This window comes from Cebidichthys violaceus, unplaced genomic scaffold (assembly GCF_023349555.1).
Source record: "Cebidichthys violaceus isolate CVI_PGR_0920_01 unplaced genomic scaffold, fCebVio1.0.p SCAF_127, whole genome shotgun sequence".
NCBI lineage: Eukaryota > Metazoa > Chordata > Actinopteri > Perciformes > Stichaeidae > Cebidichthys > Cebidichthys violaceus.
This window is the reverse complement of record NW_027176293.1, coordinates 205001-212500: the sequence shown is the minus strand read 5'-3', so window position 1 is coordinate 212500 and position 7500 is coordinate 205001. Positions and strand designations below refer to the sequence as shown.

At 38.7% G+C, this 7500-nt stretch overlaps 10 non-coding genes and 4 pseudogenes across 10 annotated transcripts in view; all 14 read right to left on the bottom strand.

Moving 5' to 3' along the window:
- Positions 1-86: 86 nt before the first annotated feature.
- On the bottom strand, positions 87-205 carry LOC137869942 (5S ribosomal RNA; annotated as a pseudogene).
- Positions 206-657: 452 nt separating this feature from the next.
- LOC137869658 (5S ribosomal RNA) lies at positions 658-776 on the bottom strand. The gene has a single exon (XR_011102391.1). It is a non-coding gene; the product is annotated as a 5S ribosomal RNA (ribosomal RNA).
- Positions 777-1229: 453 nt separating this feature from the next.
- LOC137869790 (5S ribosomal RNA) lies at positions 1230-1348 on the bottom strand. Its single transcript, XR_011102517.1, has one exon. It is a non-coding gene; the product is annotated as a 5S ribosomal RNA (ribosomal RNA).
- Positions 1349-1801: 453 nt separating this feature from the next.
- On the bottom strand, positions 1802-1920 carry LOC137869787 (5S ribosomal RNA). The gene has a single exon (XR_011102514.1). It is a non-coding gene; the product is annotated as a 5S ribosomal RNA (ribosomal RNA).
- A 452-nt stretch (positions 1921-2372) lies between these two features.
- LOC137869927 (5S ribosomal RNA) lies at positions 2373-2491 on the bottom strand. The gene has a single exon (XR_011102649.1). It is a non-coding gene; the product is annotated as a 5S ribosomal RNA (ribosomal RNA).
- Positions 2492-2944: 453 nt separating this feature from the next.
- LOC137869574 (5S ribosomal RNA) lies at positions 2945-3063 on the bottom strand. Its single transcript, XR_011102310.1, has one exon. It is a non-coding gene; the product is annotated as a 5S ribosomal RNA (ribosomal RNA).
- A 452-nt stretch (positions 3064-3515) lies between these two features.
- LOC137869860 (5S ribosomal RNA) lies at positions 3516-3634 on the bottom strand. Its single transcript, XR_011102585.1, has one exon. It is a non-coding gene; the product is annotated as a 5S ribosomal RNA (ribosomal RNA).
- Positions 3635-4085: 451 nt separating this feature from the next.
- LOC137870014 (5S ribosomal RNA) lies at positions 4086-4194 on the bottom strand (annotated as a pseudogene).
- A 452-nt stretch (positions 4195-4646) lies between these two features.
- On the bottom strand, positions 4647-4765 carry LOC137869859 (5S ribosomal RNA). Its single transcript, XR_011102584.1, has one exon. It is a non-coding gene; the product is annotated as a 5S ribosomal RNA (ribosomal RNA).
- A 451-nt stretch (positions 4766-5216) lies between these two features.
- Positions 5217-5325, bottom strand: LOC137870013 (5S ribosomal RNA; annotated as a pseudogene).
- Positions 5326-5777: 452 nt separating this feature from the next.
- LOC137869573 (5S ribosomal RNA) lies at positions 5778-5896 on the bottom strand. The gene has a single exon (XR_011102309.1). It is a non-coding gene; the product is annotated as a 5S ribosomal RNA (ribosomal RNA).
- A 452-nt stretch (positions 5897-6348) lies between these two features.
- LOC137869661 (5S ribosomal RNA) lies at positions 6349-6467 on the bottom strand. The gene has a single exon (XR_011102394.1). It is a non-coding gene; the product is annotated as a 5S ribosomal RNA (ribosomal RNA).
- Positions 6468-6919: 452 nt separating this feature from the next.
- Positions 6920-7028, bottom strand: LOC137869964 (5S ribosomal RNA; annotated as a pseudogene).
- Positions 7029-7480: 452 nt separating this feature from the next.
- Positions 7481-7500, bottom strand: part of LOC137869727 (5S ribosomal RNA) — a 119-nt gene continuing 99 nt past the window's right edge. Inside the window, exon 1 of the ribosomal RNA XR_011102458.1 lies at positions 7481-7500. This exon is cut by the window's right edge and continues 99 nt beyond it. This is a non-coding gene — a ribosomal RNA (5S ribosomal RNA).

The following is a 7500-nucleotide window of genomic DNA, read 5'->3' as shown; positions in this document are numbered from 1 at the left end:
CTCTTCTTCAAACTTGCCTCTTTCTCACATATTTGTCAAATGAAAAAGCAGCAATGTCCTCTGCCTTATGGAGAGAAAAGTGAAAAAGCTTACAGCACGAGGTATTCCCAGGCAGTCTCCCATCCAAGTACTAACCAGGCCGGACTCTGCTTAGCTTCCGAGATCGGACGAGATCTGGCGCAATCAGAGAGGTATGGCCGTAAGCAAGATTGTCTCCAACACATAGTCCTTTAAAAGCTGTTACAAATTGCTGTCATTTATAGTACATTTAGGACATGTTTAAGAAATCTCATTTTATGTTCAAAGGGACCCCGTTTTTAAAAAATGAAGCAGTTCTTTGAATGGTAGGGTGAATGGTGAATTAACCTTTACTTTTCTTCACAGAGAACTCTGACCTGTTGGTCGGAACCGGCTTGAAAGGACTCAAATACCAACAACAGTAGGTCAATTGCAAAATGTGAACGAACCTAAACCAGTTCATTGATTAACATTCCAAAAAGAAGAAAATATTGATATGATATTGATTGATTCTCTTTTCCCTTTTTACTGTTACCCACCTCTTTTCATGCGTCTGTTCTTCAATCTTGCCTCTTTCTCACATATTTGTCAAATGAAAAAGCAGCAGTGTCTTCTGCCTTATTGAGAGAAAAGTGAAAAAGCTTACAGCACCAGGTATTCCCAGGCAGTCTCCCATCCAAGTACTAACCAGGCCCGACTCTGCTTAGCTTCCGAGATCTGATGAGATCGGGCTCAATCAGAGAGGTATGGCCGTAAGCAAGTTTGTCTCCAACACATAGTCCTTTAAAAGCTGTTACAAATTGCTGTCATTTATAGTACATTTAGGACATGTTTAAGAAATCTCATTTTATGTTCAAAGGGACCCCGTTTTTAAAAAATGAAGCAGTTCTTTGAATGGTAGGGTGAATGGTGAATTAAACTTTACTTTTCTTCACAGGGAACTCTGACCTGTTGGTCAGAACCGGCTTGAAAAGACTCAAATACCAACAACAGTAGGTCAATTGCAAAATGTGAACGAACCTAAACCAGTTCATTGATTAACATTCCAAAATGAAGAAAATATTGATATGATATTGATTGATTCTCTTTTCCCTTTTTATTGTTACCCACCTCTTTTCATGCATCTCTTCTTCAATCTTGCCTCTTTCTCACATATTTGTCAAGTGAAATATGCAGCAGTGTCCTCTGCCTTATGGAGAGAAATGTGAAAAAGCTTACAGCACCTGGTATTCCCGGGCAGTCTCCCATCCAAGTACTAACCAGGCCCGACTCTGCTTAGCTTCCGAGATCGAACGAGATCGGTCGCAATCAGAGAGGTATGGCCGTAAGCAAGCTTCTCTCCAACACATAGTCCTTTAAAAGCTGTTACAAATTGCTGTCATTTATAGTACATTTAGGACATGTTTAAGAAATCTCATTTTATGTTCCAAGGGACCCCGTTTTTAAAAAATGAAGCAGTTCTTTGAATGGTAGGGTGAATGGTGAATTAAACTTTACTTTTCTTCACAGAGAACTCTGACCTGTTGGTCAGAACCGGCATGAAAAGACTCAAATACCAACAACAGTAGGTCAATTGCAAAATGTGAAAGAACCTAAACCAGTTCATTGATTAACATTCCAAAATGAAGAAAATATTGATATGATATTGATTGATTCTCTTTTCCCTTTTTATTGTTACCCACCTCTTTTCATGCATCTCTTCTTCAATCTTGCCTCTTTCTCACATATTTGTCAACTGAAACATGCAGCAGTGTCCTCTGCCTTATGGAGAGAAATGTGAAAAAGCTTACAGCACCAGGTATTCCCAGGCAGTCTCCCATCCAAGTACTAACCAGGCCCGACTCTGCTTAGCTTCTGAGATCGGACGAGATCGGGCACAATCAGAGAGGTATGGCCGTAAGCAAGTTTGTCACCAACACATAGTCCTTTAAAAGCTGTTACAAATTGCTGTCATTTATAGTACATTTAGGACATGTTTAAGAAATCTCATTTTATGTTCAAAGGGACCCCGTTTTTAAAAAATGAAGCAGTTCTTTGAATGGTAGGGTGAATGGTGAATTAAACTTTACTTTTCTTCACAGAGAACTCTGACCTGTTGGTCGGAACCGGCTTGAAAAGACTCAAATACCAACAACAGTAGGTCAATTGCAAAATGTGAACGAACCTAAACCAGTTCATTGATTAACATTCCAAAAAGAAGAAAATATTGATATGATATTGATTGATTCTCTTTTCCCTTTTTACTGTTACCCACCTCTTTTCATGCATCTCTTCTTCAATCTTGCCTCTTTCTCACGTATTTGTCAAATGAAAAAGCAGCAGTGTCTTCTGCCTTATTGAGAGAAAAGTGAAAAAGCTTACAGCACCAGGTATTCCCAGGCAGTCTCCCATCCAAGTACTAACCAGGCCCGACTCTGCTAAGCTTCCGAGATCGGACGACATCGGGCACAATCAGAGAGGTATGGCCGTAAGCAAGTTTGTCTCCAACACATAGTCCTTTAAAAGCTGTTACAAATTGCTGTCATTTATAGTACATTTAGGACATGTTCAAGAAATCTCATTTTATGTTCAAAGGGACCCCGTTTTTAAAAAATGAAGCAGTTCTTTGAATGGTAGGGTGAATGGTGAATTAAACTTTACTTTTCTTCACAGAGAACTCTGACCTGTTGGTCAGAACCGGCATGAAAAGACTCAAATACCAACAACAGTAGGTCAATTGCAAAATGTGAACGAACCTAAACCAGTTCATTGATTAACATTCCAAAATGAAGAAAATATTGATATGATATTGATTGATTCTCTTTTCCCTTTTTATTGTTACCCACCTCTTTTCATGCATCTTTTCTTCAATCTTGCCTCTTTCTCACATATTTGTCAACTGAAATATGCAGCAGTGTCCTCTGCCTTATGGAGAGAAAAGTGAAAAAGCTTACAGCACCAGGTATTCCCAGGCAGTCTCCCATCCAAGTACTAACCAGGCCCGACTCTGCTTAGCTTCCGAGATCGGACGAGATCGGGCGCAATCAGAGAGGTATGGCCGTAAGCAAGTTTGTCTCCAACACATAGTCCTTTAAAAGCTGTTACAAATTGCAGTCATTTATAGTACATTTAGGACATGTTTAAGAAATCTCATTTTATGTTCAAAGGGACCCCGTTTTTAAAAAATGAAGCAGTTCTTTGAATGGTAGGGTGAATGGTGAATTAAACTTTGCTGTTCTTCACAGAGAACTCTGAGCTATTGGTCAGAACCGGCTTGAAAAGACTCAAATACCAACAACAGTAGGTCAATTGCAAAATGTGAACGAACCTAAACCAGTTCATTGATTAACATTCCAAAATGAAGAAAATATTGATATGATATCGATTGATTCTCTTTTCCCTTTTTACTGTTACTCACTTCTTTTCATGCATCTCTTCTTCAATCTTGCCTCTTTCTCACATATTTGTCAAATGAAAAAGCAGCATTGTCCTCTGCCTTATGGAGAGAAAAGTGAAAGAGCTTACAGCACCTGGTATTTCGAGGAGGTCTCCCATCCAAGTACTAACCAAGCCCAACTCTGCTTAGCTTCCGAGATCGGACGAGATCGGGCGCAATCAGAGAGGTATGGCCGTATACAAGTCTGTCTCCAACACATAGTCCTTTAAAAGCTGTTACAAATTGCTGTCATTTATAGTACATTTAGGACATGTTTAAGAAATCTCATTTTATGTTCAAAGGGAACCCGTTTTTAAAAAATGAAGCAGTTCTTTGAATGGTAGTGTGAATGGTGAATTAAACTTTACTTTTCTTCACAGAGAACTCTTACCTGTTGGTCGGAACCGGCTTGAAAAGATTTAAATACCAACAACAGTAGGTCAATTGCAAAATGTGAACGAACCTAAACCAGTTCATTGATTAACATTCCAAAATGAAGAAAATATTGATATGATATTGATTGATTCTCTTTTCCCTTTTTACTGTTACCCATCTCTTTTCATGCATCTCTTCTTCAATCTTGCCTCTTTCTCACATATTTGTCAAGGTGAAAGCAGCAGTGTCCTCTGCCTTATGGAGAGAAAAGTGAAAAAGCTTACAGCACCTGGTATTCCTAGGCAGTCTCCCATCCAAGTACTAACCAGGCCCGACTCTGCTTAGCTTCCGAGATCGGCCGCGATCATAGAGGTATTGCCGTAAGCAAGTTTGTCTCCAACACATAGTCCTTTAAAAACTGTTACAAATTGCTGTCATTTATATTACATTTAGGACATGTTTAAGAAATCTCATTTTATGTTCAAAGGGACCCCGTTTTTAAAAAATGAAGCAGTTCTTTGAATGGTAGGGTGAATGGTGAATTAAACTTCACTTTTCTTCACAGAGAAGTCTGACCTGTTGGTCAGAACCGGCTTGAAAAGACTCAAATACCAACAACAGTAGGTCAATTGCAAAATGTGAACGAACCTAAACCAGTTCATTGATTAACATTCCAAAATGAAGAAAATATTGATATGATATCGATTGATTCTCTTTTCCCTTTTTACTGTTACTCACTTCTTTTCATGCATCTCTTCTTCAATCTTGCCTCTTTCTCACATATTTGTCAAATGAAAAAGCAGCATTGTCCTCTGCCTTATGGAGAGAAAAGTGAAAGAGCTTACAGCACCTGGTATTTCGAGGAGGTCTCCCATCCAAGTACTAACCAAGCCCAACTCTGCTTAGCTTCCGAGATCGGACGAGATCGGGCGCAATCAGAGAGGTATGGCCGTATACAAGTCTGTCTCCAACACATAGTCCTTTAAAAGCTGTTACAAATTGCTGTCATTTATAGTACATTTAGGACATGTTTAAGAAATCTCATTTTATGTTCAAAGGGAACCCGTTTTTAAAAAATGAAGCAGTTCTTTGAATGGTAGTGTGAATGGTGAATTAAACTTTACTTTTCTTCACAGAGAACTCTTACCTGTTGGTCGGAACCGGCTTGAAAAGATTTAAATACCAACAACAGTAGGTCAATTGCAAAATGTGAACGAACCTAAACCAGTTCATTGATTAACATTCCAAAATGAAGAAAATATTGATATGATATTGATTGATTCTCTTTTCCCTTTTTACTGTTACCCATCTCTTTTCATGCATCTCTTCTTCAATCTTGCCTCTTTCTCACATATTTGTCAAGGTGAAAGCAGCAGTGTCCTCTGCCTTATGGAGAGAAAAGTGAAAAAGCTTACAGCACCTGGTATTCCTAGGCAGTCTCCCATCCAAGTACTAACCAGGCCCGACTCTGCTTAGCTTCCGAGATCGGCCGCGATCATAGAGGTATTGCCGTAAGCAAGTTTGTCTCCAACACATAGTCCTTTAAAAACTGTTACAAATTGCTGTCATTTATATTACATTTAGGACATGTTTAAGAAATCTCATTTTATGTTCAAAGGGACCCCGTTTTTAAAAAATGAAGCAGTTCTTTGAATGGTAGGGTGAATGGTGAATTAAACTTCACTTTTCTTCACAGAGAAGTCTGACCTGTTGGTCAGAACCGGCTTGAAAAGACTCAAATACCAACAACAGTAGGTCAATTGCAAAATGTGAACGAACCTAAACCAGTTCATTGATTAACATTCCAAAATGAAGAAAATATTGATATGATATTGATTGATTCTCTTTTCCCTTTTGACTGTTACCCACCTCTTTTTATGGATCTCTTCTTCAATCTTGCCTCATTCTCACATATTTGTCAAATGAAAAAGCAGCAGTGTCCTCTGCCTTATGGAGAGAAAAGTGAAAAAGCTTACAGCACCAGGTATTCCCAGGCAGTCTCCCATCCAAGTACTAACCAGGCCCGACTCTGCTTAGCTTCCGAGATCGGACGAGATCGGGCGCAATCAGAGAGGTATGGCCGTAAGCAAGTTTGTCTCCAACACATAGTCCTTTAAAAGCTGTTACAAATTGCTGTCATTTATAGTACATTTAGGACATGTTTAAGAAATCTCATTTTATGTTCAAAGGGACCCCGTTTTTAAAAAATGAAGCAGTTCTTTGAATGGTAGGGTGAATGGTGAATTAAAATTTGCTGTTCTTCACAGAGAACTCTGAGCAATTGGTCAGAACCGGCTAGAAAAGACTCAAATACCAACAACAGTAGGTCAATTGCAAAATGTGAACGAACCTAAACCAGTTCATTGATTAACATTCCAAAATGAAGAAAATATTGATATGATATTGATTTATTCTCTTTTCCCTTTTGACTGTTACCCACCTCTTTTTATGGATCTCTTCTTCAATCTTGCCTCTTTCTCACATATTTGTCAAATGAAAAAGCAGCAGTGTCTTCTGCCTTATTGAGAGAAAAGTGAAAAAGCTTACAGCACCAGGTATTCCCAGGCAGTCTCCCATCCAAGTACTAACCAGGCCCGACTCTGCTTAGCTTCCGAGATCGGATGAGATCGGGCGCAATCAGAGAGGTATGGCCGTAAGCAAGTTTGTCTCCAACACATAGTCCTTTAAAAGCTGTTTCAAATTGCTGTCATTTATAGTACGTTTAGGACATGTTTAAGAAATCTCATTTTATGTTCAAAGGGACCCCGTTTTTAAAAAATGAAGCAGTTCTTTGAATGGTAGGGTGAATGGTGAATTAAACTTTACTTTTCTTCACAGAGAACTCTTACCTGTTGGTCGGAACCGGATTGAAAAGACTCAAATACCAACAACAGTAGGTCAATTGCAAAATGTGAACGAACCTAAACCAGTTCATTGATTAACATTCCAAAATGAAGAAAATATTGATATGATATTGATTGATTCTCTTTTCCCTTTTGACTGTTACCCACCTCTTTTTATGGATCTCTTCTTCAATCTTGCCTCATTCTCACATATTTGTCAAATGAAAAAGTAGCAGTGTCCTCTGCCTTATGGAGAGAAAAGTGAAAAAGCTTACAGCACCAGGTATTCCCAGGCAGTCTCCCATCCAAGTACTAACCAGGCCCGACTCTGCTTAGCTTCTGAGATCAGACGCAATCAGAGAGGTATGGCCGTAAGCAAGTTTGTCTCCAACACATAGTCCTTTAAAAGCTGTTACAAATTGCTGTCATTTATAGTACATTTAGGACATGTTTAAGAAATCTCATTTTATGTTCAAAGGGACCCCGTTTTTAAAAAATGAAGCACTTCTTTGAATGGTAGGGTGAATGGTGAATTAAACTTTACTTTTCTTCACAGAGAACTCTGACCTGTTGGTTTGAACCGGCTTGAAAAGACTCAAATACCAACAACAGTAGGTCAATTGCAAAATGTGAACGAACCTAAACCAGTTCATTGATTAACATTCCAAAAAGAAGAAAATATTGATATGATATTGATTGATTCTCTTTTCCCTTTTTACTGTTACCCACCTCTTTTCATGCATCTCTTCTTCAATCTTGCCTCTTTCTCACATATTTGTCAAATGAAAAAGCAGCAGTGTCTTCTGCCTTATTGAGAGAAAAGTGAAAAAGCTTACAGCACCAGGTATT